Source organism: Scyliorhinus torazame, chromosome 5 (assembly GCF_047496885.1).
Source record: "Scyliorhinus torazame isolate Kashiwa2021f chromosome 5, sScyTor2.1, whole genome shotgun sequence".
In the NCBI taxonomy this organism is placed as follows: Eukaryota; Metazoa; Chordata; class Chondrichthyes; order Carcharhiniformes; family Scyliorhinidae; genus Scyliorhinus; species Scyliorhinus torazame.
The window spans coordinates 110,007,240-110,016,212 of record NC_092711.1 but is presented as its reverse complement, the minus strand read 5'-3'; the positions used below and the strand labels follow the sequence as shown (position 1 = coordinate 110,016,212).

Sequence of the window (8,973 nt, the reverse complement as noted above, 5' to 3'; positions counted from 1 at the left end):
GAAATCGGACAATTCCCCATTTCAGACAAACAAATACATCACATTTAGATCTCGGTGTTCCTGCATCGCTCATTGTCCATCCCTTTAAAATTAATGTCAGATTTAAGTTGCTGTATCACACCCACTGGGAACTGAATTGAGGGTCACACAGAAACATGGACCAACAATCCCCAGTCAAAGAGAGGGGAAAGTGAAATTGTTAATCCACTGTCCCCCACTTCACCAGCAGAGAGAGGGCAGGGGCATTAGTTAATCCACTGTACCCCCACTTCCCAACAAAGAGAGGGGGAGGGGCATTAGCTTACACACTGTACCCCCACTTCCCCAACAGAGAGAGGGGGAGGGGCATTACTTAATGCACTGTACCTCCACTTGCCCACCAAAGAGGGGAGGGGCATCAGTTAACACACTGTACCCCCACTTCCCCAACAAAGAGACGGTGGGGGCTGAGTTAATCCACTGTCCATCCGCTTCCAACAATGAGAGGGGGGTGGGCATTAGTTAATCCACTGCGCACATGCTTCCAACAATGAGTGGAGCGGCATTATTTAATTTACTGTACCCACACTTCCCCAACAAAGAGAGCAAAGGGCCAATACTAACCCATTTTACCTCCACATTCCCGACCAAAAGAGGAAGAAGGTGATGAGTGAACTCTCTGTATCTCCACCTCCAACAGGGAGATCCCAAAGGCAATTTGCTGAGCTGACCAGAGAGAGGTAGATTATTAACTCAATATCTTCCCAGTCCCCAAGCAGGGAGTTTGGAAGTAAACGGTTCTCTAGACTCAGAACGCAGTTACTAACATTACAAGACGTCATGTAGCTTACTAGCTGAAGGGTTTAAAAGGCCATCATGATAAAGATGCATTTTTTAAAGTCCCATTGTTCCTCTTATCCGTCTGCTAAAACTGACTCCCCATAATCCAAATCCAGACTGGTGATTGAATTCTCTCTGGGTTTTCAATGTTCTCTCCTGAGGCGCTTCCTTGTATTTTTGCATTAGGTCACCTGATGTCAGCTTGCATCTCACAGAAAACACATTTATAGCAGAAAGTTCAACATATTCTACATCGGTACCAATAATACCCACAACTGGCCAAGCTACAGGCAGCTGATACAAATACACAGACAGATAAACAGACAAACACTACACACACATGTACACAGACCCACAAACATACACACGCTCACACGTAGACACAAACACACATATAGACACACACACAGAAACACATGCATAAACATACACCCAGGCACAAAAACACACGAAAAGTGCGCAAAAATTCACAAACATGCACATAAACACAAAAAAGCACACGTTTATACACACACTGACACACGTGCAAATACACATACACACTAATCCACACACACAAGCGGCTACACAAATGTATACAAACAGACACATACAACCACATGTTCACACTGACACACAAACATATGAAACGAGACAAGCAAGCTGACAGAATATGAAACACAAATGTAACCAATAACATGTACATTAGCAGAATTTCACGATGACACAATTTTTTCCATTCAAACAGAGTCAATAATCCACACTAACACACTTATGGGCACACGTGGTCACATATTAGCATACTCATACACATGCTAGCACAAACATACATTAGTGCACATAGAGGCATCAATACACATCAATAGATAGTTATAAACAATCACCAACGGATAAATAGCACTGCTGCCTCACAGCTACATAAACCCGGGTTCAATTCCAGCCTTTAGTGATTGTCTGTGTGGAGTTTCCACGTTTTCCCGTGTCTATTCCTGTTTCCTCCGCATAATCCGGTTCCCTCCCGCAAACTAAATATGTGCAGGTTAGGTGGATTGGCCATGCTATATTATCCCTGAGTACCCACAACATTTGGTGGGGTTACGAGGTTCTGGGGTTAGGGCAGGAGCATGCGTTCAGGTAGAGTGCTCTTTTGGTGGGTCGGTGCAGACTCAATGGGCCGAATAGCCTCGTTCAGCAGAGTAGGGATTATACGATGATGATTCTATGATGAAATACACACATCAACAAACACACAAACGCACTTATCCAGACACAAACATTAAGACACTGACATGCATGTTGAACGTATAAAGACACATTAACACTTTTATTACTGGGCAGGGAAGTATAAACTTATATTAACACAGGCATTAATATATAAACATAGACTTCAACACGCACAATAAAACACTCATATCTACACATTGACAGAAGATAAACAAAGTTCACATACAGACGCTGACACACAAATACACAGATCAATACTCATTGACACAGGAACACACACAATTACACTTATAAAGACATCGGGACACACAAAAGAAGAGTAAAGAAACACGAATTTGCATCTACACAGACACAAAAGCTAAAGAACAAACACAAACGTCAGGCAAGGGCGGCACGGTGATGCTATGGTTAGCACTGCTGCCTCACAGTGCCAAGGACCTGGGTTTGATCCCACTCCTGGGTCTCTGTCCCAGTGGAGTTTGCACATTCTCCCTGTGACCTATGGGTCTCACCCCCACAACACAAAGTTGTGCAGGGTAGGTGGATTGGCCACGCCAAATTGCCCCTTAATTGGAAAAATTAAGTTACACAGATCGATTTCTGAGTGTCACAAACTCAACAGTAGATATGCAATGACAAATATATTAAAGAATGAATTAGCAGCGGGAGAAAATGAAACGAGAATATTAAAAATATATCCATGATTAATAAACAGTCTGATTATATTTATTTGGCTTTATCCTCATAGATACCACAGACCACAGCTGGACTCAAGACTATGAGGATGATAACGGGAACATCTGGACAACCGCTTCCACATTCATCACCCTGTTCTTCCTGAGCATTTCCTACAGCGCTGCAGTCACTCTGGTGAAGGTGAGAAGATTCAATCCACTCACACTTCAAACTGACAGAAGCCGTTTAAAAAAATCTATAAATGTTTGATTGATTAAAAACTCTAACATCAATGTTCCCGATCATAAACATCTGCTTCATCATTTTCTCTTTCTTTTACAGATCAAGTGATCGGTTGACTTTCGGACGCTGTAGATTTTCCTCAACTGTTTATTGTGATGTGTGTGTGACACAAATACAATATCTCCTCTTGGTGACTCTAACAGTAAAATTCTCTCAGTTTATTATTCTGCATCTGTAACTGAGACAATCATCGACAGTATTTCTGTTTTTCAGTTTAAAATGTACGAGATAATTTTGGCTGTAATGTAATTATAGCTAATAATTTCTCTCACTGTCATGTCTAAATAAGTAATGTATCTCGTACTTATTCACAACTGTTGCCTTCCCTTTATGTTGAGCTCCTGTTCTCTCTTTCTGGTGTCTGTTACAGTTGTACATACATTTGGCAGCTCAGAGGGCATGTGTTTTGTTCTTACTGTGACCCTCAATCGTTATGTTCCCTTTTGTAAACATCAAATTAAAGTTTTGTGTAATATTTTCTCTGAAATTGAATGAAAAATCAAGAAAATAAGACTAATCAGAACTCCTTTCTCTGAGGTCCATCGGCACCGCTCCATTTCCCCGATTATACAGTTGTCTCCCCTTTCCCAGACAGATATTTCTCACCAGACCTGTCTGAACTCATGGCCCCTCAGTGAAAGCGCCACTGCGCCACCAAGCGGCCCATCCGGGTCAAGACACCTTCACCTTTGCCTTTTTATGGTAAACTCCAGAGACAGATTGATTTCACAGCTGAAGAATTCCACAGATTAACTGCCCTCTGATGGAAGAAATGTCTCCTAATCTCTGTCCTAAATTTGAGATCCCTTACTCTGAGATTATGCCCTCTGGACTCAGACTCTCCCACAAGAGGAAACAAAATGATTTTTCAGACTGTGTAACTGGTTAAAGCTCTTTCCACAGTCATAGAACATAGAATCATAGAATTTACAGGCAGAAGGAGGCCATTCGGCCCATCGAGTCTGCACCGGCTCTTGGAAAGAGCACCCTATCAAGGCCCACACCACCCTATCCCCATTACCCAGTAACCCCACTCAACCAACCCTAAGGCCAATTTTTGGACACAAAGGGCAATTTAGTATGGCAAATCCACCTAACCTGCACGTCTTTGGACTGTGGGAGGAAACCGGAGCATCCGGAGGAAACCCACGCACACACGGGGAGAATGTGCAGACTCCACACAGACAGTGACCCAAGCCAGGAATCGAACCTGGGACCCTGGAGCTGTTAAGCAATTATGCTAACCACTATGCTACCGTGCTGCCCCATACATAGAACGATACAGCGCAGTTCAGGCCCTTCGGCCCTCGATGTTGCATCAAAACAAAAGCCATCTAACCTACACTATGCCATTATCATCCATATGCTTATCCAATAAACTTTTAAATGCCCTCAATGTTGGCGAGTTCACTACTGTTGCAGGTAGGGCATTCCATGGCCTCACCACTCTTTGCGTAAAGAAGCTACCTCTGACCTCTGTCCTATATCTATTACCCCTCAGTTTAAAGCTATGTCCCCTCGTGCTAGCCATTTCCATCCACGGGAGAAGGCTCTCACTGTCCACCCAATCTAACCCCCTGATCATTTTGCATGCCTCTATTAAGTCTCCTCTTAACCTTCTTCTCTCTAACGAAAACAACCTCAAGTCCATCAGCCTTTCCTCATAAGATTTTCCCTCCATACTCGGCAACATCCTGGTAAATCTCCTCTGCACCCGCTCCAAAGCTTCCATGTTCTTCCTGTAATGCGGTGACCAGAACTGTACGCAATACTCCAAATGCGGCCGTACCAGAGTTTTGTACAGCTCCAACATAATCTCATGACTGCGGAACTCAATCCCTCTACCAATAAAGGCCAACACTCCATAGGCCTTTTTCACAACCCTATCAACCTGGGTGGCAACTTTCAGGAATCTATGTACATGGACACCTAGATCCCTCTGCTCATCCACACTTCCAAGAACTTTACCATTAGCCAAATATTCCGCATTCCTGTTATTCCTTCCAAAGTGGATCACCTGACACTTCTCTACATTAAACTCCATTTGCCACCTCTCAGCCCAGCTCTGCAGCTTATCTATGTCCCTCTGTAACCTGCTACATCGTTCCGCACTGTCGACAACACCACCGACTTTAGTGTCGTCTGCAAATTTACTCACCCACCCTTCTGCGCCCTTCTCTAGGTCATTGATAAAAATGACAAACAGCAACGGCCCCAGAACAGATCCTTGTGGTACGCCACTTGTAACTGAACTCCATTCTGAACATTTCCCATCAACCACCACACTCTGTCTTCTTTCAGCTAGCCAATTTCTGATCCACATCCCTAAATCACCCTCAATCCCCAGCCTCCGTCCTTTCTGCAATAGCCAACCGTGGGGAACCTTACCAAACGCTTTACTGAAATCCATATACACCACATCAACTGCTCTACCGTCGTTTACCTGTTCAGTCACCTTCTCAACGAACTCGATAAGGTTTGTGAGGCATGACCTACCCTTCACAAAGCCATGCTGACTATCCCTGATCATATTATTCCTATCTAGATGATTATAAATCTTGTCTCTTATAATCCCCTCCAAGACTTTACCCACAACAGACGTGAGGCTCACCGGTCTATAGTTGCCGGGGTTGTCTCTACTCCCCTTCTTGAACAAAGGGACCACATTTGCTATCCTCCAGTCCTCTGGCACTATTCCTGTAGCCAATGATGACATAAAAATCAAAGCCAAAGGCCCAGCAATCTCTTCCCTGACTTCCCAGAGAATCCTAGGATAAATCCCATCAGGCCCCGGGGACTTATCTATTTTCAGCCTGTCCAGAATTGCCAACACCTCTTCCCTATGTACCTCAATGCCATCTATTCTAATAGCCTGGGTCTCAGCATTCCCCTCCACAACATTATCTTTTTCCTGAGTGAATACTGACGAAAAATATTCATTTAGTATCTCGCCTATCTCTTCAGACTCCACACACAACTTCCCATCCCTGTCCTTGACTGGCCCTACTCTTACCCTAGTCATTCTTTTATTCCTGACATACCTATATAAAGCTTTTGGGTTTTCCTTGATCCTACCTGCCAAATACTTCTCATGTCCCCTCCTTGCTCGTCTTAGCTCTCTCTTTAGATCCTTCCTCGCTACCTTGTAACTATCAATCGCCCCAACTGAAACTTCACACCTCATCTTCACATAGGCCTCCTTCTTCCTCTTAACAAGAGATTCCACTTCTTTGGTAAACCACGGTTCCCTCGCTCTACGCCTTGCTCCCTGCCTGACCAGTACGTACTTATCAAGAACACGCTTGGACAAGCTCCACTTATCCAGTGTGCCCAACACCAAATCCAAAGTTGCCTTGCCTCTTGTTGGCCTGTCAATATATTGTGTCAGGAAACCCTCCTGCACACATTGTACAAAAAACGACCCATCTAATGTACTCGAACTATATCTTTTCCAGTCAATATTTGGAAAGTTAAAATCTCCCATAATAACTACCCTGTTACTTTCGCTCTTATCCAGAATCATCTTCGCCATCCTTTCCTCTACATCCCTAGCACTATTTGGAGGCCTATAGAAAACTCCCAACAGGGTGACCTCTCCTTTCCTGTTTCTAACCTCAGCCCATACTACCTCGGACGAAGAGTCCCCATCTAGCATCCTCTCCGCCACCGTAATACTGTTCTTGACTAGCAGCGCCACACCTCCCCCTCTTTTGCCTCTTTCTCTGAGTTTACAAAAACACCTAAACCCCGGAACCTGCAACATCCATTCCTGTCCCTGCTCTATCCATGTCTCCGAAATGGCCACAACATCGAAGTCCCAGGTCCCAACCCATGCTGCCAGTTCCCCTACCTTATTTCGTATACTCCTGGCATTGAAGTAGACACACTTCAAACCACCTACCTGAACACTGGCCCCTTCCTGCGAAGTCAAATCTGTGCTCCTGACCTTTATACTCTCATTCTCCCGTACCCTAAAACTACAATCCAGGTTCCCATGCCCCTGCTGCATTAGTTTAAACCCCCCCCAAAGAGCACTAACAAATCTCCCCCCCAGGATATTTGTGCCCCTCAGGTTCAGATGTAGACCATCCTGTCTGTAGAGGTCCCACCTTCCCCAGAAAGAGCCCCAGTTATCCAGAAATCTGAATCCCTCCCGCCTGCACCATCCCTGTAGCCACGTGTTTAATTGCTCTCTCTCCCTATTCCTCATCTCATTATCACGTGGCACGGGCAACAGCCAAGAGATAACAACTCTGTTTGTTCTCGTTCTGAGCTTCCATCCTAGCTCCCTGAAAGCCTGCCTGACATCCTTGTCCCCTTTCCTACCTATGTCGTTAGTGCCAATGTGGACCACGACTTGGGGCTGCTCCCCCTCCCCCCTAAGGACCCGGAAAACACGATCCGAGACATCAGTTCACTGGAACACTCCCACTCTGGTGTGTGTGTGTCTCGGGGCTTTTCCAGTCACACTGATGTTTGAAATCTCTTCCCACAGTCAGAACAGACAAGCACATTGACAGTTTGTGATATTTAGATCCGAATGAATTGAGTGACTGTCAGATCTTGATGTTATATTTGGTTCAAGTTGTCCAGCTGCCAATCCTCCCGTCCTAATGCCCTGAAAAAGAAGTTTACAAAAATGATCACTGTACGAATAGGATAGAAATTCACAACAGATCATTCTAGTTTCTATTGAACCTTCTTTCCTCTCTTGCTTTCCCCAAGTTGTGGCCCAGTCAAAATAAAAGACCAAAATCAGCAAGTCCCAACCAAAGTGTCACTGCCTGTGCAGAGACTGCCCGTTCTCCCCGTGTCTGCGTGGGCTTCCTCCGGGTGCTCCGGTTTCCTCCCACAGTCCAAAGATGCGCAGGTTAGGTGGATTGGCCATGCTAAATTGCCCTTACGTTAGATGGGGTTGAGGGGTTACAGGGATAAGAACAAAAGAACTCGGAGCAGGAGTCGGCCATCTGGCCCCTCGAGCCTGCTCCGCCATTCAATGAGATCATGGCTGATCTTTTGTGGACTCAGCTCCACTTTCCGGCCCGAACACCATAACCCTTAATCCCTTTATTCTTCAAAAAACTATCTATCGTTATCTTAAAAACATTTAATGAAGGAGCCTCTGCTGCTTCACTGGGCAAGGAATTCCATAGATTCACAACCCGTTGGGTGAAGAAGTTCCTCCTAAACTCAGTCCTAAATCTACTTCCCCTTATTTTGAGGCTATGCCCCCTAGTTCTGCTTTCACCCGCCAGTGGAAACAACCTGCCCGCATCTATCCTATCTATTCCCTTCATAATTTTATATGTTTCTATAAGATCCCCCCTCATCCTTCTAAATTCCAACGAGTACAGTCCCAGTCTACTCAACCTCTCCTCGTAATCCAACCCCTTCAGTTCTGGGATTAACCTAGTGAATCTCCTCTGTACACCCTCCAGTGCCAGTACGTCCTTTCTCAAGTAAGGAGACCAAAACTGAACACAATACTCCAGGTGTGGCCTCACGAACACCTTATACAATTGCAGCAGAACCTCCCTAGTCTTAAACTCCATCCCTCTAGCAATGAAGGACAAAATTCAATTTGCCTTCTTAATCACCTGTTACACCTGAAAACCAACTTTCTGCGACTCATGCACTAGCACACCCAGGTCTCTCTGCACAGCAGCATGTTTTAATATTTTATCATTTAAATAATAATCCCTTTTGCTGTTATTCCTACCAAAATGGATAACCTCACATTTGTCAACATTGTATTCCATCTGCCAGACCCTAGCCCATTCACTTAGACTATCCAAATCCCTCTGCAGACTTCCAGTATCCTCTGCACTTTTTGTTTTACCACTTATCTTAGTGTCGTCTGCAAACTTGGACACATTGCCCTTGGTCCCAACTCCAAATCATCTATGTAAATTGTGAACAGTTGTGGGCCCAACACTGATCCCTGAGGGACACCACTAGCTACTGATTGCCAAC

At 44.8% G+C, this 8,973-nt stretch overlaps 1 protein-coding gene and 2 long non-coding RNA genes across 3 annotated transcripts in view; 2 read left to right on the top strand and 1 right to left on the bottom strand.

Moving 5' to 3' along the window:
• LOC140419412 (uncharacterized) overlaps nucleotides 1-8,973 on the top strand; it is a 113,963-nt gene that overhangs the window by 45,700 nt on the left and 59,290 nt on the right. The window lies entirely within an intron of this gene.
• LOC140421364 (uncharacterized) overlaps nucleotides 1-8,973 on the top strand; it is a 70,125-nt gene that overhangs the window by 28,620 nt on the left and 32,532 nt on the right. The window lies entirely within an intron of this gene.
• The window catches only part of LOC140419413 (uncharacterized), a 40,372-nt gene that overhangs the window by 3,997 nt on the left and 27,402 nt on the right, over nucleotides 1-8,973 (bottom strand). The window lies entirely within an intron of this gene.